General features: G+C 33.6%; 1 protein-coding gene across 1 annotated transcript in view; it reads left to right on the forward strand.

The window, feature by feature from the left end:
- Nucleotides 1-4,383: 4,383 nt before the first annotated feature.
- The window catches only part of LOC145277681 (uncharacterized), a 157,873-nt gene continuing 138,951 nt past the window's right edge, over nucleotides 4,384-23,305 (forward strand). Inside the window, exon 1 of the mRNA XM_080129359.1 lies at nucleotides 4,384-4,582. The gene's annotated coding sequence lies outside the window, so the exon portion shown is untranslated. The remainder of the gene's footprint in view (nucleotides 4,583-23,305) is intronic.

Raw genomic sequence — 23,305 nt, forward strand, 5'->3', positions numbered from 1 at the left:
CAACACAGATCTCTTAACACCCAGGCAACACCGGGCACCCAGACTAGTCTTATTTAAAAATTGGCACTAGTTACTCGCTATTTACCTCTCCTTGGAAATCTCCAGTGTTCTTTTAAGTCAAACATTTTATTTTCACTACTTTTCGTCCAAAAATGTTTTCTTTAATAGTTTTTTTCTACTATATCAATTTCCGTAATATATTCATTACTGTAACATACTAATTAAGGGGAGATCATTAATTTGCCTTGAAATTCAATATTACAGATTTTGAGTTTCCTTATTATAGTGTTGTTGCACCAATCCAACTTAATGCCAATCTGAAATATTTTAATTTTCAAATAGGATTTTATGCCCATAATATGCCCCATATGCCCTTAGAGCCATAGGCATATGTATCAAATCGTGGGAGGTGCTAGCAAAGAACAGATCTGAGTGGCTTGGTTCAATCAACAGAGGTTCGATGGGGACAAACTGTTTGGATGAGAAGAGGAGGAAGCGCACACATCGCAAGTTGAGGGCAGCACGCACCTAAACGACAACTACTGACCATGGGTGCTCCATATGCAGCTGATATTGACAAACCCAGTGATGTTCGTGGTTATCATCGACAACGATCATCATCATCATCATCATCATCATCATCATCATCATCATCACCACCACCACCACCACCACCACCACCACCACCACCACCACCACCATCATCATCATCATCATCATCATCATCATCGCCATCACCATCACCATCACCACCATCATCATCATCATCATGCCCCCATAAAAACACCTAAATATTAAAAAAAAATTGCTATTAGGGAAATATTTATTAATTTATATATAATATCTATTGTTAAGATTTTACAAACATTTGAGGATATTTGAATTTTCATGAAAGCCCTCTTTACATGAAACTAAATTAAACTAAATTTAGCCCATTCTAAATGATCGGTTGATTAGTTTAGGAGTGAAGTCTGTACATACGAATATATAAACATATAACATATATATCTCTACTTATGAGAGCACTTTGTCTGTGTATGTGTGTCTGTGTGAGTTGGACTCCAAAACAGCTGTGCCGGTTTTTTTTTTTTTTTAAATTTCACACAAATGTATTTTATGAGTTTTGTATCAGAATGGCTCTGATAAGTATTGAAAATCGATAATCGAAAAACTCGATTAGAGAAGGATCTGTTCGCTTTTGACCAAAGTTAGCACCCTTATACAGCCTAGCATCGTAAGTACATTTGAGAAATTTCATCACCGCTCAAGCAGAAAGGTCGAGCATATAAAATCAACATTAGGTTCTTTGAGAAGAACAGAGACGTGTTCAAAATGAATGTTTCTGTTTAGAGCACAATTGAAGCATGATACTTGACTTTTGCATTTGAAACTTTAAGTCAAGCCATTATAAAAATGACTTTATTAAATCAACAGTAAGTTCTCTACAGCGCAATATCGACTACAATGCATTGTGGATTAAGTCACTGTGGGGAAATATGTGAAGCTTCCTCCCAGTGCATTGATATGGATCATCGACTAGAGCAGGTAATCTGTTGATTTGATTGAAAAATGCGCGATTTCACTGATTTCAGTGATGATAAAAGTATTAGAAGTGTGGAAAATTCTTTGATCTTCATTCAATCTCGGGCAACGTCAGGTCTTCTTGCTAGTATATATATATATATATATATATATATATATATATATATATATATATATATATATATTTTTCTGACAATGTCAAAACATCATTAAAAAAACTCATGACTCACTCAGCAGCCGCTGATAGCGTAGTGGTTAGGAGCCTTGACTGTCATACAGATAGTCGGGTTTCAATCCTGGCTTGAGGTAGTTGCCTGTCTAGCTGCACTGATATACAGCGAAACAGTACTGTATGTGGATGACTATAATGCTCCTCTTCTTGAGTTGAGCATATTGAGAAGTGATACACGAATTACCATTAGCATATAAGCGATGCTCTTTGTGTATAAACAAATCGAGCTTAGGTATTTCGGACGATGTCAAAACATCGTTAAAAAACCCACGACTCGCCCCATAATTTTATTATACCATATTTCTTCAAACTGAAACATAACTATCAAAGTATACCTACGCAGATAGATATGAAAAGTCTTTATTAAAGTTTGTGCCTATTTCCATTCTCTGGAGGCCAGGCGCAAACGCAGACCCCACACTTTTATTATACCATCCTTATTTAAGTTAAAACATACTTATCAAAGTATTATTATGTACATCTATATCAAAAACACTTGAAAACGCCTTTTTAATTTTGAAATTTTTTATTTCCATACTTTGTGGACCAAACATACCCATTTCTGTGTCTCGATACATCTTCTATCATTATATGTAATCAGTTTTCTATAATAGTCAACCATATAGGAGCCTATTCATGACCAGACACACACAGAGACGTTCAGCTATATATTATAGAAGATATATATATATATATATATATATATATATATATATATATATATATATATATATATATATATGTATATATATATATAGGGAGAGAGAGAGAGAGAGAGAGAGAGAGAGAAAGAGAGAGAGAGAGAGACAGACAGACAGACAGAGAATTCAAAATAAACGCTGCAAATTAGAAATTACAACAATTTATCATTCAACAATATTTAATTAGATGGTACCGCATTTTTCTATTTTTTCCCCTGGACTTCCTTTAAAAACTCTTTTTAACCTATATATTTTTTGCCTTGTCATCAACTTTCATACAAATATGACTTCTTGCATGATATATAATCTTCAGTTTATGTGTTAACCAGAAAAATCATTTTGCTTACTACTTTCCTATTTAGCTAAGGGCATTTCTTTGAAACTCCATGGAATAAGGAAAATTTTTACATTTTTTATTCCTTGTCAAATAATAAATTACTGTAATTTCTAATCTGCAGCGCTTATATTGAATTCTTTATAGCAATGCTCTATCTCAAATATTGAGCTTTTTCATCTGGTTATGATTGTCCTAAAAATATTGATATTGATATTTATACTTGCAACTTAAAGTTTACAGAATTATTCAATTTGTAAACATTTTGAATATATATATATATATATATATATATATATATATATATATATATATATATATATTCATATTTCTCTCTCTCTCTCTCTCTCTCTATATATATATATATAGCCACTCTGATGAGCTGTAACACAGCAAAACAGTACTGTATGTCGTTGACTATATATATATATATATATATATATATATATATATATATATATATATATATATATATATATATATATATATATATAATCATAAATTAGTAATTTAAATTCTATGACGTGAAATGGTTGTTTCAAATCCAGAATTTTGATTGAATGGAAGACAAAGAATGCAATTATATATATATATATATATATATATATATATATATATATATATATATATATATATATATATATAGAGAGAGAGAGAGAGAGAGAGAGAGAGCGAGAGAGAGAGAGAGAGAGATGAATATGAAATATGTGCATAAATAACATATTAGCAGTTATCAAATGGTGTAGGGGTTAGGAGTGCCTACTGGCGTTTATGCGTTCGAGTTTCGATCCCAATGAGGCAGAGCTTTATAACAGTGAAACATTTTTACTGGGAATGACGCTCTCTCTCTCTCTCTCTCTCTCTCTCTCTCTCATATATATATATATATATATATATATATATATATATATATATATATATATATACACACACACACGTACACTCTAAGTAACCTTGTTGATTGTACCTATTTACTATGCCTCCCCACTGGACAGAGTTAGACACCAGGGTCGTTTTTTAACGTGGAGAAAAGGTACAAAAATAAAAATTGTCTCAGTCGTGAAGGATTTCTCCTCCACCGAAAGAGAACAAGAAATGGAAGTGCAGCATCTGAAGAACAGATACTACACTTTGAGATATTAAATCTTTTATTCATGTTAAAAAATACAGTCAAAATTAACGATGAACAAAAAACTTAGGCACATGGCCAACTCAAAAGGGAGGATTTTGGGGGTCGTTGGTCATCCTTGTCCCTCCAGAACTAAACAAAGTCAAAAGTTTCTCCCAGCTAGTATCTTCTTTCACCATAATACCGCATTCACCCTTTCATATTGGGGGACATCCTAGTAACTCCCAATTTTTAAAACATTTTTTATTGACGTGTAAAAACAAAAAAGATAACAATAAAATGGTACAATAATTCATTTGTGTCGCGGGCGGGGGAAGAAAAAACAAAAGGTGATTAGTAGGACCCTCCTTTGATCTTGGCCAAAAGGCCAAGAACACAAATTATCTGCCGGACTTTTATTGGACTGGCGACTAGTTTCATTTGACACCGAGTAGTTTTGTCAATTTGCACCGTTTGATGGCGAAGTATTGAATTGGGGATATGTAAGGGTGAGTGTTTGTTTTGTTTGTCGCGCTATAAGTTAGAAACGTGGATGTACCACGGTCTGATCTATTGACTAGCAAAGATTCGAAGTATCCATGGATATCCTAAAAATGGACCCACTTACCCGGAAATGACCAGTGGAGCAAGCGAAGTGACCATAGGTACTAAACTTAAACTACGTCTCTCTCTCTCTCCCTCTCTTTCTTTCTTTAGTCCATCCAACACACACTAACACCGTTCAGTACACACAATTGAATAATACTACACGCATTTATTAAATCACTGTAAAAAAAATATAAAGCCGTATATATTTTTATGGACTTATATTTAATCATGTTTATTTATTTGTGAATATAGATGTATTATATTTGTGGTATTGTCTACTTTTAAATCTGTCCGTATTGCGTTGTACGTTTTTTTTTTGTTGTAATGGTCAGATAGTTTTTTTATGTGGCTAACTCCATGAATATGTGTAATTATACTAAAATAATGTCCTTTTTTTTTTTGGTTTCATTTCTTTTAATATTTATTGATATGTATATATTTTTTAATTGCCATGTGTATATTATTTTATAATGTATGATATTAATATAAACAGTTTATTTTAATCTTTTTTTTAATATATAATATGCTATTAATATAAAGAAAGGAACGAAATCTCGCTGGTTTTTTTTTTCTCTCTGTCACTCAATGGTGACACTGTCGTTCTATTTATTTTCTCTATCACATTTTTTTTTCCGTTTAAATGCATTTCGCATTATTTGTATATATGATACTTATGCACTTATGTTACCGTGCTATTTTTTTTTTTTGAATAGTATTTTAAAGTTTCACGATATCTTTTTCATTTATTAAATTGTTAGGTGAAAGTACAGATAATTACAAAACACCTTCCCCATATTAAGAATGGCTTTGTAAATATTATTTCAACACGGTAACATAGTTGCATAAGTACCGTATTTATTTATATACACACATAGGCATGTATATTATTTATTCTTTAAAAATTAATAAAATACAGAAATGTTAAATACCCCCCCACCCACCAAATAACTTTTTTGAAAAATATTAAAAAGAAAAAATTAAAGGCGGACCTGAATGAGACCGCCCCCCCCCAACAATTTTTATAGTATGTTTTTAGTATGTAATAGTTTTCGAGTTTAGTGGGGGGGGGGGTATTCCGAAAGTTGTTCTTAACAATTTGGGTGGGGTGTGTACTACTACGCTGGGTTAGGGCCGTGTAAAAAAAAATACCAACTGGAGAAACTGTTAAAATTATAAAAGGGGAGGTGATTATTCTCGTTCAGCTGGTCCGCAATAGTAAATCCACTAAAATGCATTTCATTTTTTTTTTTTTTTTTTTTTTTTTACTTAATATCTTTAAAAGCACACAAATGAGAACTGCATGGTACTTGTGCACTTTTGCCACTGTGCTGAAATAATGTTATTTTGAAAGCCATTCTTAACATGGGGAGGGTGTTTTCGTAACTATTCTGTGGTTCCACCAAACAATTTAATAAAGAAAAGATATCGTGAAGCTGGAATTTAACCTGAAAAAAAAAAAAAACTGTTTAAAAATAGCGCGGTGGCAAAAGTGCACAAGCACCAACTGCATTACTGTACTTGATGATCTTTCTAAATTAAAATTTATGCATGTTTATATATTGTTATAAATAACGCCGAAAATGATTTTATATAAAGAAAACAAACAAAAACTTCAATTTGTCTACCCCCCATGTATTATTCGCGTATTATAATATCCATGCCTTGTGTACTTTAATATAATATTTGTATATATTAGAAAAAATCCTCTATAAACGGTTTTCATAACTACCTCCGAACCTATCTACGTCATTAACGACCTACATTTCTTATGGTATGTTTATATATATTACATTGATAGTTAATGTTTACAAACTATTAATTAACTTACCTATTAGTGCGTTGTTGCGTACAATAATTATGTAAATAAATAACATAATAAAGTAGATAAAAAAAAAAAAATACGTATATAATTTGTTTGTTACGAACTGTATGTTGTCCGGATGTGGAAATATTATCGAATTGAGGGTTTAGAAAAAAAAAAAAAATGTACCTCTGGAAACGGACACTGTTATGGTGCTTATGCATTTATGTCACCGTGCTGTTTTTTAAATAGTATTTTCAAGATAAAATCAAGTTTTACAATATCCGTTTTATTAAATTGTTAGTTACAAAACACCCTCCCCTCTCAATGTTAATAATGGCTTTCTAAATGTTATTTCAGCACGGTAACATAACTGCATAAGTATCCGATTCTATTATTAGTTAGATAGGACTTTCAATTTAAATTTAATTTTTAAGATACTTTTTTTTTTGTTTATTAAATTCTGTGAAAGTACAGAATAGTTAAAACACCCCCTCCCCATGTTAAGAATGGGGTTCTAAATAATAACGTTATTTCAACACAGTTCGGATTCTGCATAGGTACTGAAAAAATAATTTTAAAAAATAGGGTGGGTTTGTTTTACTGTACACATAGTTTCGAAAAAGTTGTCACAAAACAAATATAGAACAAATGTTATCAAAAGCAAGATAAGTTATTTTTCTACCCAACTGGATATGTTTTTAGTGTTTATATTTAATGTAACATGTTTATTCAACTCGAAAAACATAGTGTTTACCGATGTATTGGAAAATTCAAAATGACAGCCGACTCTCTCTCGGAGACGGTAAGTTTGGGAAAAGGAGTTATAAATAAAAAAAGTCAAAATACTGTTAAAAACCCGTCGAATATATGTCAGCCTATGTCACGGTAACATATATTGAGCGAGTTTCTAACAGTATTTTGTCTGGATTTTTATTTATAACTCATTTTCCTTAAATTACCGCCTCAAAAAGAGAGTCGGCTGCCATTTTAAATTTTCCAATACATCGGTAAACACTGTATGTTTTTCGAGCTTGATAAACATGTTACATTAAATATAAACACTAAAAACATATCCAGTTAGGTAGAAAAGTAACTTATTTTGCCTTTGATAACATTTATTTATTATATATTTGTTTTGTGACAACTTTTTCGGTACCTTCTTTGCATAAGTACCAACAGTTTTTCTTTATAATTAATGGGGAAAAAAGTGATGTATCGAAACGATCACTCACAATGTAAAAAATGATTTCATTTTCATGGATAATAAGTTTATTGTTGACTTTCAAGTAAGTAAACAATCTACTTTCGATTATTGATTTTCTTTTCTTTTTTTTTTTTTTTTTTTTTTTTTTTTCAAAACAACAAAATTGGAAACGCGTTCAAAAATTGATGCGATCCATTTTTTTTTTTTTTTATTTAAAAAAAAAATTCAAGACTTGAGGATGTTAAGAATTTTAAAGTTAGGAATGACTTTCTAGTCGACAATTTAAATACTTCCTTCGCTTTTTGGCCAACATCAAAGTATGCTAAATAATTGTTACATAAACAACTTTCTTTTCAATAAAGTTTTTAAAACGATTTGAGAAATTTAAGAGTAAATGTGGTATTATGGTGGTTGATGATTCTAGCTAAGAGTAAGATAGACACCTTTTAAGTGACAAAAGATGACCAAAGATATCCATTTTCTCACACTGTCAAATGGCCATGTGCCTCCTAGTGTGTTTAAAATGTAAAATTTTCACGTTTTCTGCTTAATATAGTTGTGTAATGTGCGTTTGTTAAAATAAAATTAATGCAGTTTATTATACGAACCAATTTAGAAATCCATTCTTAACATTTAAATAATGCTAAACTACGCTAGTGTTAGTTAAACTTATAAACTATTTATTTTATTTATTTAATGCAAATAATTCAAAGTGTTGCATCTGTCTGAGCTGCAGCTGCATTTGATCTTTTTTGACCTCGGTCGGAAAAAGAAAAAAATCTTTCTAGACAGAGACAATTTAAATTTTTGTCCCAATGCCGAGTTCCTTTTTTTTCTTTTAGAGGGCTGTACTTTCCCCTAATTAAATTCTGTCCTCGTGTGCTATAAAGGCAAATAACCTCGTGATTTTCTTGATCTTTTGATGTAAGTGTAGTATCTGTTCACTGAACAGTAGTGTTCTTATACTACACTTCATTTTTTCTGTCCTTTGTCAGTGAAGGGGAGATTCTTCTGGGGTAATTTTTATTCCAATCCAGAGTGACTCTTTTAAGGGGATGAGTGGGATTTTCCTTACAATAAAAACAAATCCTTTGTCTAACTTGCCCTCGTGGGGAAAGCAAGTGAATAAATGCTTTCAAATTCCTTTAATTTTAATATTTCCAATGGTCATCAAGTAATTAAGTTATTTAAATTTTTCCCCCCTATTATCAAAAGATTAACATAGTTGACACATTTACGAATAAACTGAAATGCATCCTGGTGGATTTAATTTTGTAATTTATTACTGTTGTGCAGTTTACGAACCGTGTTATTTTTTTAGATAGGATTTTCGAGTTAAATTTTAATTTTACGGTAACTTTTGTAAAATTAAGTGACAAAAATTAGTTAAAAAGCCCTATCCTCCTCATGTTAAGAAGTAAGAAGAGCTTTCTAAATAATAACGTCGTTATTACAGCAGTGACAGCACAAGTAAACTGCACAAATAACATTACTTTAAATAGTTGTTTTATTGCACGTTTTTATTTTAATAAATGGTCTATTTACTTGCCTCCCAACGAGGGCAGAGTTGGATACAAAGTCCATTTTTAATGTAGAGAAAATCAGCTCCTCTGAAAAAAAAGGGGCACTATGTATTACAAAAAAATGCCTGTCTAGAAAGAATTTTGCTTTCCTGACTGAAAACAGAACAAAACAAAATGAAGTGTAGTATCTGAACAGACGTCTCACTGCCCAGTGCCCAACTCCCTACATAGTATCTCTGCAAATTTGGTCCCAAATAGTTACCCCTTTATAACTTCGTGGCACTGTGCCTTCTTTGAGTTGAAAAAACAATAATAAAAAAAAAGGTGTTGTATCCTATCCAAAAGACTGGATTGATTAAAAGTAAATAATGATGATGATGATAATAATAATAATCGTGTATAACTGTCAAAGTTACGTTGTCGCGAGAGATACAGACACGGAAAGTGGCCACACAATTTTTATTAATATAGTCAATATGCGGCCTGTGTCTTGAGCTAAGTGAATACCTTTTTTGTGTGTAGTTATTTCTATTGGTCGTTTGATCGTTGACACACATAGGCAAAATATATTCTCTACACGAATACATTTAATAATAATAATATATAATAATATATATATATATATATATATATAAATATATATATATACAGCAGGTGGAAGTCATGCTGAATAATTAATATAATTTCCATGTCATCCTTCTTTTTGATGTTAGCCGACATGCTTAAAAAAAATGTTCGTTTCACCATTTCAACCACTCTGACGTACTCTTATACGTAAACATAAAGACGACGCCTGTCCGTTGACGTTTTTTTTTTTTTTTTAAATTTTTTTATTCTTTCTCTCCTTCATTATTCGATTATTTTATACGATTAATTTACTAGTTATTATCATTATTACTACCTAAATTGATTAACATCTTCGTTGCTAAATAAATATTAAGTATCTTTGACGAGAAGGGGTTAGTTGAACGCTTGACAGTGATGACAATATCGTTTTATTTTTGGATTCGTTTTTTTTTTGTTTTGTTTTTTGTTTTTTTTAATTCTTTTGAGACAGTTTTTTTTATGTTAAGTGTATTATTGGAGTCGTGTTTTTTCTTTTTTTTTTTTTGTGTGTGTGTGTGTGTTTCTTATATTTTATTTTAAATCTGGTTTTATGAAGATTCAAACAAGCATGCGACTTAAATATACAGGGGCGAAAGAATAAGACAAAAAAAAATCCAACAATATTGGTCATCAAAATAATGAGACATGATTAAAACGCGTGACGACCCGGTTTAAATATAGTGCAGTGGCCGGGTTGCACACACACACACACACACACACATACATACATATATATATATATATATATATATATATATATATATATATATATATATATATATAAAGGTTAATGTGTCCACTCACAATGAAATATCTTTTTTTTTTCTTTTTTTATAGCAAGCTAGATCATGTGGTCTAAACTGAAATAGCATGCGACGTGACATTTATTTACAGCAATTTAGCCAGATCTTTTGTTTATTTAAATGTAAATATATATCATTTTAAACAGCGTATGCTTATAAAACATGAATTTACCTGAAGATCCTGTTTTTTTTTATTTTTATTTTTTTGTGACACTCGAGTAATCTAATTTTTTTTTTTTTTTTGATATATATATATATTTTAAAGTACACATAGCTATAATCCTTGCTTTTGTTTAGTATAAAAAAAATCCAATAGAGTTTCCAATTATTTAATAAGAGCATAATATTTATTGTATTACAGAAGATCAAATCAACATGGTACCATAGGTTTTGTCTGGAGCAGGCCCAGATTGAAAACTAATGTTGCGTTGCGTTTGTTGATATTAAACAAATCATATATATATTAGCCTCTTTGAGGAACAATGGATTCACCCTTTTAAGAGTGTCATGATAGGAATCTCGCGAAGCAAGAGTTGCACAATCTACAACCGCCTCTCTTACAATCTGGCAATTAAGTATAAGAAGACTGGAAACAATTCGATGATAAGCAAAGGAGGATTTTTCTTTCGGAATTTTCCTTCAAGAGTAGTTGCACAACCAAGGCTTGAAAGTCTAGTTTACATATATTCGTTGTATCGTATAAAGAAATGGAGGGAAAATGTAAAAGTGTGAAATAAAGTTTAATTATTGCAATTTATTTTAAATCAAAACGTATTTTCCAGCAATCATATAATGCTAGAAAAAGATGGATATATCATCTTTCTCTGTCTCTCTCCCGTATATATACAGGGTGGCATAATAAAATCGTCCACCAAAAGAAAGCAACACTACAGCTTTATTTAAAAACTTTTATTGAAAAAATCAATTCAAGTAACTTGATTATGTAGTAGAGCTGGCATCTATTCAATGTAGCCGCCTTCAGCCTCAATCACCACCTCAATACAGGTCTGCAACTGAGAGCATGCCTTTTCCACAAGTGCTGACGGGAGCTTGGCAAATACTCAGCAGATGGCAGCGATCAGGCTGGCTTTGGTGTTGTGAGAGGTCATGTTGGTGATGTTCTCGACATATGACCAAACGAAGTAGTCCAGCAGGTTCAGGTCAGCGGAGGAGGAGGTTCAGTGAGAGAAGGGTACAAAATTGTAGCGCTCCTTCTGAAGCCAAGCCTTGATCTCTTTGGACTTGTGGGCCGGTCCTGAGTCCTCCTGCCATATCCAGGGTCTGCCAGCACCATGTAATTGCACCAGGGGATCAGCACATCCATGTACACTTTGGTGTTGACTTTCAATCCGACTTTGAAAATATGAAGTGGCATAATGTGCCCCCCCCCACTTGAAACCACAACGAAAGACCATTATCGTGGTCAGAAACTTTGTTTCCATCACTCGTGGCATGTCCGTGTTATCCAGATTTGCATTTTGAGGGTGTTCACAATGGTCCTGCTATCATAACTTGGATTGGTAGAGAGCATGAGTTGCACAGCGGCGCATTTCCGATCTCGTTCGTTGGACATTGTCACTTTCAGACATGATAGAAAGCTCCATCCCTCTTGGGATTTGTACACAACTGGCCAATTTCTGTAGATAATTGTATGCATAGGATTTAAATTTAATTAAAATATACTTTAAGTTTTACAAAAAAAAAAAAATGGTTTTCATCAAACGGAAATGGAATTGTCATTTTTTTCTAGGGTGACAATTTTATCGTTCCACCCTGAGTGTGTGTGTGTGTGTGTGTATGTATGTATATATATATATATATATATATATATATATGATAGTGAAAATTATGGAAATAATATTTCAAGGTGATGGAAAGATAAAAAAGGAACAAACCAAAATTATATCTTCAATGTTTTGTCTTAATTTTAAGACTTAAAAAGAAATAAAGTACAATATTTGAAAAATATATTTTCAAAATTGTGCTGGTATTCTCCGAATCAATTATTGAAAGGAAGTCTTGAAGTAAAGACGAAACATTGATGGACATATAATTTTGGTTTGTACCTTTTTCATATCTTCATATGTCTCTCGAGTGTATAAAAAAAAAAAAATATTAGTCACATTTGTCCAGCTAGGGATTTTTATTTTGGGGCCCTTAAAATCGAGAGAAATTAGATATTCCTGTAATGATCCGGTCCCTGTTGATTTTGCAGTGGGAGTTTAGTTATGTGCAGTTCTAGGAGTCCATCCTCCCAGACCTTGCCTTCTCATTTTGAGAAGAGGCTAGTTTATTGCTAATCGCCTGAGGCGTCCTTACTGGGGAATGCCGATAGAGACGAATGATTCGATGGCTGTGAAACCTGCAAAAGGGGGGGGGCACTTGCTGGAATTTTTTTTTTTTTTTTCTTTTTTTAAGAATAAAATTATGATTGTAGATTAATTTTTTCCTTGGGATAATGAAATCCAACTAACCAGTATATATGTTTTGAAGCCAGAAACATATCTTCAGGGAATTTATTCAAGCTTCTACGGATTTTTGACACTAAATATTTTCGTTTATTTGCAAATAGAAAAGTTGCTAGCCAAACTCGCGTAATGTTAAAAATATGACATCTTTGTTCCGTGCTGAGTAGATACATCGTAAAGATATTTTTTGCATTAAAAATTTTTTTTTTAAATAAGTGTAATTCTAAATATGCATTGAATTTCATGTTAAGATTTGAAAATATAAAAATTCAAATTTCTTCAGATGTTTTTTAAACGGTCTTCGTTTAAAAGAAAAAAATGTATATTGTTCTATTAAACCTTTTGTTTAAATAATTTTACTTTGTTCGTTTTATTAAAAAAAAATAATAATAGAGGTTGAAAAGACATTTTTCACTCAGTAATGAGCTTTGGAAGATTGTCTGTGCAAAAAACATAATCGCAAAAGATAAACGTTTTATTTCTAATCGTCAGTTGGAAAAAAATACTCGCAAATGCGACTGTTTCACTCGCAATGTAAAGCCGTGCTATTTAGACAATTTGATCGATATTATAAAAGATATATACCTTAAAATATACTTTTTTTTTTTTTTTACAATCTGAGGAATATATATATATATATATATATATATATTCCTTGGATATGTATATATGTATGTAATGTTGATATGCATGTTTCTTTCAGAAAAAAAAATGTAGAGAATCTGCATAAACTCTAAGTGGATTTATAAATGAAAATTTCCAGGGAAGACCCACCCACCTTTTAAAACTTAAAGTATATTTTAATTAAATTTAAATCCTATGCATACGATTCTCCATGGAAGACAATGGAAGGAATTCTGAATTTCAATGTGCTGAATCCTTATGTATCCCCTCTGACAGATGTTTGCAAGTAGAACTCCCTTTAAAACTAGATGCATTTCAGATTTTAATGAAAGTGAGAGATAAAACTGAAACAAAGCTGATAAGTATAAGGATGGGCAATGTGGGTTATATTTAGTTAAATTTACTTTTTGTGCATAGGGGCAAAACAGAAGATGGAAGCTTTGGACATTCAGGTACCTCCAGTTTTTGTGAAAATTTAAAAATAGGTACAGAAAAAAGTAATAAATATTCCCCCAATTTTTTTTTTATTTTATTTATTTATTTATTTATTTTTTTTTTAGAAGGCATAACTCCTCATTTAAAAATGTAAATATTTCAGATTTACATTGGCGTTGATTCATACTCATTAGACATGAATTCAAGCAACATTTCCTGAATTCGACGATTTTCTTAAGACTCCTTAAGTTTTAGACATTTTCTAGAATCCAAATTATGTGATGGATTTTGATCAAAATTGTAATAAGGATTCTAGACTAGGTGTGTCAAACACCCGCCCCATATGTCACATGCGGCTCTTTAAGCACACTTGTGGCCCACAGCGATAATGTAATTTTCTTATTTAACAGCCGAAATTGCATAAATTCATAATTTAAACTGGATAAACGGGCACCATTTTATTATTCAGGATATTCCTTTACATTCAAAAACGATGCCGGATTTTACCAATTTTCAAAAGCAGAACAGAAACACGAAGATATCGGTGGGGAGGGAACAACATCTCACATTTTTCTAACCACCATGTATTAAAATTTCAGAAAATTTTATCAATTTAAATGAGACTTAATGTAATTTTGGGAGTGATATCAAAGAATGTTTTGAAGTAAAAAGAAAAAAAAAAAAATTTAATTATATTTCTTTTATTCGGTCAGTTTGTGTCTTTGTACATTTTATATTTTCTACTGGGCTGATCTGGTTGAAATTTTGTACGGACTTTTGTTATAAGGTGCAACAAACTGTCATAGTATCTGTTCAATGCACAATTAAGGATTAATATTTAATGCAAAAATGAGCACAAAACCATATTCAGCCATCAATTTGGCACAAAGAACTTATTCTACGTCAACAGGCTATAACATTGGCCCGTTTTAACAGGCTAAAATGTCTAGTTCTACAATAATTATATTCAAATAGTTGCGTGCAACTCTCATAACACAACTTGATCCACAATGCTCCTCACAATGAATCCTGAGTTTGACGTATCTGTTTTAGACATAACATTTTAGTATCGTTATGTCTTGATTTTTAATCTTTAGGAGATATAAATGTAGTGTAATACTGTTCTTTTCATGGAATTAATTTTGACCATCCAGGGGCAGGTATTTTGCTAGTGTGTATATAATATACGGCATAATCACGTTTGACGCACCGGTTCCCGTCAGATCACTGAAGTTAAGCAATGATGAGCCTGCCCAATACCAGATGAGTGACCATTTGTGACTTCCAGGTGCTGTCTGTGCTCTCCGCTTATCTTGCCGTTGTTTCCAGTCATCCTGGACTTCTCCTAGCTGCTGGACTCGAGCAGTGCCAATTCAGGAGAAGTGTGGTTGGGAATAGTGCAAGCCTTACCACATAATTACACGCGCAGCTGCCTCTTACAGGGGGTATCCTTTGTCTTTCGAGACTAAATGGAGGTATTGATATAGTATACTAGCAGACTACCCGTTGTTGCTTGGTCATAAAATATGCTTAAATGTAATATTTTAATTCATGCAGATTTCATATTAATAAATATAGAGCCAATTTTCTGAAGATTATTATATTGTACCCAATATACATAGTGGTGGTTTCCGAAGTTAAAAAGAATATGACTTGGGTGCCATCAGTTAGAATTGAACCAAAACCTATAGCTCTCCATCATTGTTCGTTACCATCTGAGCTAAGTCCATATGCATATCAAAACTTTAATGACAACATTGTTAAGTGGATACATGTATATGTATATATATATATATATATGCATGCGGAAAAGATGCACGTTTAGTTGACTTGTGCTTGCTAAGTTCCAATTTTTTTAAATTTTGACTCGTTAGCAGGTATTTTTACCGGCTAAAAGCCAAATCAAATTTGTTCCACAGATTCAGTTTCCCTGTATAAACAGTTTATTCTTTAGACCAAAAATTGAAAGACCAATTTGGTAGAGACCATTTCACACGTACACAGACAAGGTCACTTTTGATTGTAAAAATGATTTTGCTTGATTTGATGATGATTCCAGTTGTATCTGTGGATTGTTTGTCAGCTCTCCACTCGTAATGCCACTAAGATTAAGCTGTATGTACTGCACCTGGAGTTCCCAAATGGTCACTCATCTAAGTACGCGTCAGGCTCAACATTGCTTAACTTTGTTGTGTGCATGTGATTATAGCTGTATCCTCATTTATATATATATATATAAATATAAAAGCGAAAATGTATGTATGTGTGTTCGCTTTTTCTGTATGTCTACAAAAGGCTTTTTTCAGAGAAGTGGTCGGTCGCTTCACAACTTTTTAAACTTTTTATATCCGATATAAATCGTAATATCTCAGAGTTAACAACAAAGCTCGCCTGTCTATTTAATTTGTTCGATGTCGTTCGCCGCATGTGGATTAGCCTTTTTCCTATAACATCTTGGGAAAATAAAAATCCCGCAGTCAGACTTGACCTCATTAAAACGGGCACCTGCCAAATCCAAGTAATTAAATAAATTCAAACGGGTTTCCATTAGCATCTCGCGGTGGGGCAATGGTTAACGTCGCACGTTTTTTTTTTTTTTTTTTTTTTTTTTTTCACACTTTAATTTACAACTTTGCCTCAACGGTTTAGGTTCGATCCTCATACTTACCTACCAAAAAAATTTTTTTTTTTTAACCCCCCCCCCCACTTCCGGAGTTTCCACACACACACCTCCAAACCCCCAGGCAATGCCGAGTACCCCTCGCTATATATATCGTATATATATATAAAAGGCAAAAGTAGCACGCGCATTTTTGTATGTCCAAGAAAGTTTTTTTTTGGGGGGGGGGAGTGTTCTAAAGAGGGTCACTATTTTTTTTACAACTTTTTATAAACTCCTAAGATCATAATAGCTACGATTTGCGAACAGACGTCGTATCTACATTTATTTACATCCGTGTTTTAAAGAAATTTATGCTATTCTGTCCTTTGGCCTGGTTGTTGGTCTTTTTCGTATGAATAAAGCAAAACTCCTCGAAGGAAAGCCGTCAGCAGCCTTTTGTGCCGGGCCATCTTAAAAGCAATTAGCTTTGATCAATCATATCAGACAATTGCTATTCGTTTGAGAGTTCTCCCTTTTTCGGGGAAGCTTAAGCTTTTTTTTTTTTTTTTTTTCGGTGGAAAGCCGAACTGGCCTTCAGCCAACGTTCATTTCTGCACCTGCGTGAACTCCTTCACTTAGCAAGTCACCTATTTGATTGACATCGCTAAATTTGAATGTTTTTCACTTCCTATGGCCTCGTAGCGTAGCAGTAATATGTCACGTTTTTTTGTTTTTTTTTTCACTTTCTTTTCCGTCTTTGTGTTCGAGCCTGCCTACCTGCCTACTAACACTTTTTTGTGTGCTCAACACACACCTTCAAGCACTCGGGCAATGCTGGGTACCCCCGCTAACTGACATTCTGCAATCCTTACATTTTCTTTTTTTCTTTTTGTATGTTTAATTATATGCTTTTCTTTATAACGAAAATACATCTGTTCGCACTGGTCATCATCATGTTCGGTTTAATATCCATTTTTACATGTTTGCATACCTTGAATGGCTTTTAGAAATCAACATACAAAATTACTTATCTCGGGTGAGGACTTCATTTATCCCTTTTTCTCTCAAGTCCATTTTGTATCGCTTCCTATGTTTTTCGTGGTCTTCCATTTTGCACTGGACCTGCTACCTCAACTGTTATACAGGGTGTTTCAAAAGTCTTGGGAACATTACAAATTCGTATATCTCATGAACTATTCCAGGTAGAAAAATGAAACTGGTGTCATTTTAAAGCTTGCTTAATCAAGTTTTTGGTCATACTAATGATTTTCGTCTTATCTTTCCATGTGCAGTAATGGCGTTCTCTAAACAAGACAAGGCGTTTTGCGTCCTCCAATTTGCAAAGACTGAATCGTGGACATGTGTTCAGCGTGCATTTCGCAGGAAATTTAAAAAAGAAGTCCCTGAAAGGAAACCCATTGTCAGATGGCATGCTAAATTTGTGAAAGATGGGTGTTTGTGCCCAAGTAAGCGAACAGGTCGCCCTTCAACTTCAGAAGCTGCAGTTGAGCAAGTCCGGACAGCCTTTCAGCGGAGCCCCCGTAAATCAGTGAGAAGAGCCAGCAGGGAACTTCAGCTTGCTCCAGCAACTGTCTGGCGTGTCTTAAGGAAACGACTGCAAATGGTACCTTACATGCTCAAGTTGGTCCAAAAGTTGAAGGACACTGATAAGCCACTTCGCCGTGACTTTTGCATTGCAATGCAAGAGAAGTTGGAAGATAACGGCTTTGATGACCGGCTTGTTTTTAGCGATGAGGCGACCTTCCATCTGAATGGCAAAGTTAACAAGCATAGCACTCGCATATGGGGTACTGAGAATCCTCATGAAATTCTTGAGCACGAGCGAGATTCACCAAAAGTGAACGTGTTTTGTGCAATTTCCAAGAAAGGTGTCTATGGACCGTTCTTCTTTGAAGAGGCAACTATCACTGGTGAATCCTATCTCAACATGATGGAAGACTGGTTAATGGCTCAGTTGGAAGAAGCAGAATCTGATGACTTCATTTTTCAACAAGATGGTGCACCACCACACTGGAGACTTAGAGCAAGGCAGTTTCTTAACACAAGGCTGCCTGGTAGATGGATTGGGAGATCTGGGCGAGGTGATGACGTTCTCATGCCCTGGCCTCCTAGGTCTCCAGATCTTACCCCGTGTGACTTTTTCCTTTGGGGCTTTGTCAAGCAACAAGTCTATGTGCCGCCCCTTCCAAGAGATATTGACGAACTAAAGGCTCGAATAACGGCAGTTGTGGGAACCATTGACGTCAAGATGCTGGAACGCGTTTGGCAGGAAATGGACTATCGACTAGATGTCTGCCGTGTGACGAATGGTGCTCATATTGAGCAAGTTTGAAGATTCCCCACAAAACTTGAAACTTTAACCTTTCCAACGGTACCAATTTCATTTTTTAACTCCTAATAGTTTTTGAGTTATTAAAAATCTTTATGTTCCCAAGACTTTTGAAACACCCTGTACATCTCCTAACCCAAGAAGTCTCATCCATATGTTCAACATGGCCATACTATCAAAGTTTCCCGTTTTGCACATGTCTCTCCATACCAGCCAGATTGAATCTTTCTCTGAAATCATGAGATCTAAGCTTGCCTTTAAGATTCATATTACACATCCATCATATCATTCTCATATCATTTTACTCCATGCAATGCATATCCTCCACCCTTCCTGACTGGGTCTGATTTCCATTCCATACATTATCACATTGCGTACACATGCTTGACAGACTCTTTTTTTGGTCGACAATGGTAAGGCTTTAGACGCATATTCAGAATGACACTCGTATAAGGGATCAATCGGTGTCCAATTGACAAACTCTTACTTGACTGAAACTATATTTATAAATTAAGATGTTCACTTCTGGACTAGCAACCCGGAGAATGGACTTACCCATCTAAGCACACTAGAACATCCCAGCTTGCTTATAATACTAACTCTGGCTTCTGATCTCTATCTATTTGGTTGTAGCTTATCTGGTAGACAACTAATCACTGGCTACAGACCTCAAAATGATGGTACCAGGCTCTACATTGTGAGTGAAACAGTCGCATTTGCAAGTGATTTTTCAAAGTGGTGGCTAGAAATAATGAAACGCTTATCTTTTGGCGATTGTATTTCTTTCACTGACAATCTTCCAAAGCTCACTACTGAGTGAAAAATATCTTTTCAACTTTTTTTTTTTTTTTATATATAAAACGAACACAGTTAAATTATTTAAACAATAAAAGTTTAATAGAACAATATATTTTTTAAAATTTTATTTTTTATTTTATTTTTTTTATTTTTTATTTATTTTTTTTTTAAATTTTATTTTATTTTTTTTTTAATTTTATTTAAATTTTTTTTATTTTATTTTTTATTTTTTTATTTTTTATTTTTTTATTTTTTATTTTATTTTTTATTTATTTTTTTAAAAAATATTTTTATTTTTTTATTTTATTTATTTTTTATTTTTTTTTATTTTATTTTTTTTTGACAAATACTGTTTAAAAAAATATCTGAAGGAATTAGAATGTTTATACCTTCAGTATCAACATAAAACTTGTTGTATATTTTGAATTACACTTATGCAACAAGTTTTATGTTGATACTTGAAGGTATAAATTTAGAATTACCCTTGTTAAAAAAACATGGAAAAATCTTTGTATATACTCATCACAAAATGAACATGTCATATTCTAAAAATTATGTGGGTTTGACTAGTAATTTTTCTATTTGGCAAGTAAGAACCTTGTCGTATGAACAGAATTGAGAACATTACTTTAGCAAAGCAGGGACTTTAGGTGGTTTAGCCAATACCTCTGGTTCCACATGTTCAAAAAGCTGATGAGACAAGACCTAAAATTGATGGATTGCGCCATGTTAAATGAGCTAGGGGGTCACCTCATCAAGCAAGTTAAAGGGTTCTTTGCTTAGGTAACCTAAGACAAGACACCAGCTGCAGTGTACCCTCTCCTCAGCTACAGACCATAATGATACCTCAGTAGTTCAGAAAATAGAAATGATTCATACCAGTAAAAAATAGTAACGTACAGGAATTGGGTTTTATCTGGCTTTATGGATTACTCCTTCTTTGAGGTGGCATCGCTGGTCATTGATAGGAATGACCTTCCGTTTTTAAATGCCGTTTTGGAAAAATGCTGCAGGAAGCAATCTTTAAACCTACCAATTCTTTCTGTTGTATGTTACTCTCTGTCAAGGAGTTGTATTGCTTGTCAATATTTGCTTGAATTGACAATATAGCAGCAGGGTTTGAGAAATCTTCAGGTAAATGGAAGAAAAATACCTTAAGAAGAACTTGCATTTTTCTTTTGTGGATCTAGAGAAAGCTCTTGGCAGTGTGCCAAAGGGGTTTCTTGTGGTCTTTGCAAAAACTGTGGGCAAATGAGTGGTTGGTGAAGATTGTTTAAGCAATGTGCAGAAAGTCATGTTAGAATTAACACATTTATTGACAGCTTTAATATTAGAATAGGGGTACAGCAGGGTTCTGTACTGAGTCTTGCTTTTTATTTGTCATAAAAGCATTGTCCAGAAAGTTTATATAGGTTATCCAGAAAATATGCTGCTGTATGTTTGTGATTTCATAATTACTCATGAAACGGTGGAAGACCTACTTGTTTAAAGATTTTGAGGAATATTGTGGAAAGTAAAGGTCTGAGTGAATGTTATCGAGACCTAAATGATGATTAGCAGTTGTAGTTTGGAAAGATCCCCCAAAAGAGGGAAGTTTCCCTGCTCAGGTTGTGGAATGGAAGTCCAGTACAGTTCAGTCTTTTGTATGACTTAAGCATTGAGTATACAAGAAGTGCCATGGAATTACTGGTTAAAAGAGATGATAACCAATTTATGTGCAAGAGATGTCAGACAAAGATGGATGAGAACTCGGATGTGTAAAAAAAAAAAAAAAAAAAAAAAAAAAAAAAAAAAATCTGGATGGTGAAGCTATTGAAGTTGTTGACAAATTTAGTTACCATTGGAGCACAAGGTGAAACAAGTTCTCGTGTGATTGCAAGAGCTAGGAGTGGATGGAGTAAATTCAGGAAACCTCTGCCATTAATAACGAGCAGAGCATTATGACTATTGGTCATCATGGTCATGATTACAGCATTCACCCTGGGTTGGTTGGGCCAGCACTTTCCAAAAAATCCATCACGCCCCCAATGTTTGCTAACCAGGCATAGCCATTCAAGGCTGCTTCCATTATGAGTGCAAGGCATTCACGGTTCCAGTGATGGACCTCATAGGGGGCCCAAAATATGTTCAGCAACCTGATTCTGTTCTGAGCCAGGTTTTTAGTTTACCACTGAGATGTTGCTAGCCTGGTGGTGCTGAATCGATGACTTCACGGATGAAAGCATTTCGGTGCTGATAAAGGGTGTGGACCAGCAAAGGTGTCTGGTAAGGAGATTTTTTGGAAGGAGTGGATCCTGCTGTGAGTGCGACTTGTACTGTTGGGATAAACTGTTGCCAGCAGACATGGAGGATGCAGTGATGGTCGAATACTTCCAGTTTGTGTAGGTCACTTGCCCACTGTTTACAAGGGACGATTAAAACTGGACAACATAGGCAAATGTGTGCAGAAAAAGAGGCTGCTGATATGACCATGTTGAAATAATGGATGAGAATTCTTAAGTTAATAAACACAGAACAGTTGCGGTTGTAGGTTCAGGTTACAAGGGATGGCCAAGGAAAATATAGATGGAAGTGATAAAAATGGACTCTAGAAAAAGAGGATAAGACCTGACAAGGGATAGGTAAGCTAGAGTCTGTTTCTTAAAGCTGTCTATCATATGCCAGTATGTAAAATGGATATTAAGTTATATAATGAAATGATGACTATTACCATGTTAATGCAGGCTGCCTTACTAAAATAAAACTACTTGATCTTTTTACATATGTAAATAGCTTGTTTGTTTTTGTATTTTTGTTTGCTTTTTCCTTAAACTGCGAATTTTACAGGCAGCCTACTTTGAAATACAAATATGAAATCTGCAGGTCTAACGATTTTTCTTAATGGGATGAGGTTATTGATTGTGAGACCCATGTTCAACAGGTGCATTGATCTCCCAAGACCTATAGTAATCCTACTGTCTGGGGTCCTGGATATCACCTTAAACTATATCCAGTGGTGCGGGCTTCGGGGAGTGTGGAGCCACCTTTTAATTACCATTGCTCCCAGCTCCATTCTGATCCGGAGTGGTAGTACCTGTTAGGGTCCCAACTATGGGTTAAATAGAAACCGACTTGAAAACAACAAATCTCTTCTATTAAAAATTTTTTCTTCCAAATCTCTGGATTCGGCATTAAATAACTCGAAAAGGGTTGATGTGCCGTAAAACAAAAACAACCAAACCTACTGTCTGGGAACATCTTTAACTTCTTCATCAAGAATGTTCTTGACCTATCTTAAATCTGCATTTGGTCAGCATAGACTTACATATGCATCTATTACTTTTCACTAATGTAGGCGTAGGAGTATGTGTTGGCTATTTATAAATTTGATGTGGGCAATGAGAGGTTGTATAGGAGCGTCATTAATCCCAAGACAATGTTTACTTGTTTGCTTAACTTTTGAACGTATAGAATTTGGCAGTCACTATGCAACTGTATGGTCAGTTGGGTAAGAAACAAGTAAAATTGAAAAGAAAATTAAAAGCTGCTTTTATATGAAACTAGCAGGGGTACCCTGCGTTGC

Source organism: Euprymna scolopes, chromosome 6, assembly GCF_053919585.1.
Source record: "Euprymna scolopes isolate OS-2025 chromosome 6, ASM5391958v1, whole genome shotgun sequence".
NCBI lineage: Eukaryota > Metazoa > Mollusca > Cephalopoda > Sepiida > Sepiolidae > Euprymna > Euprymna scolopes.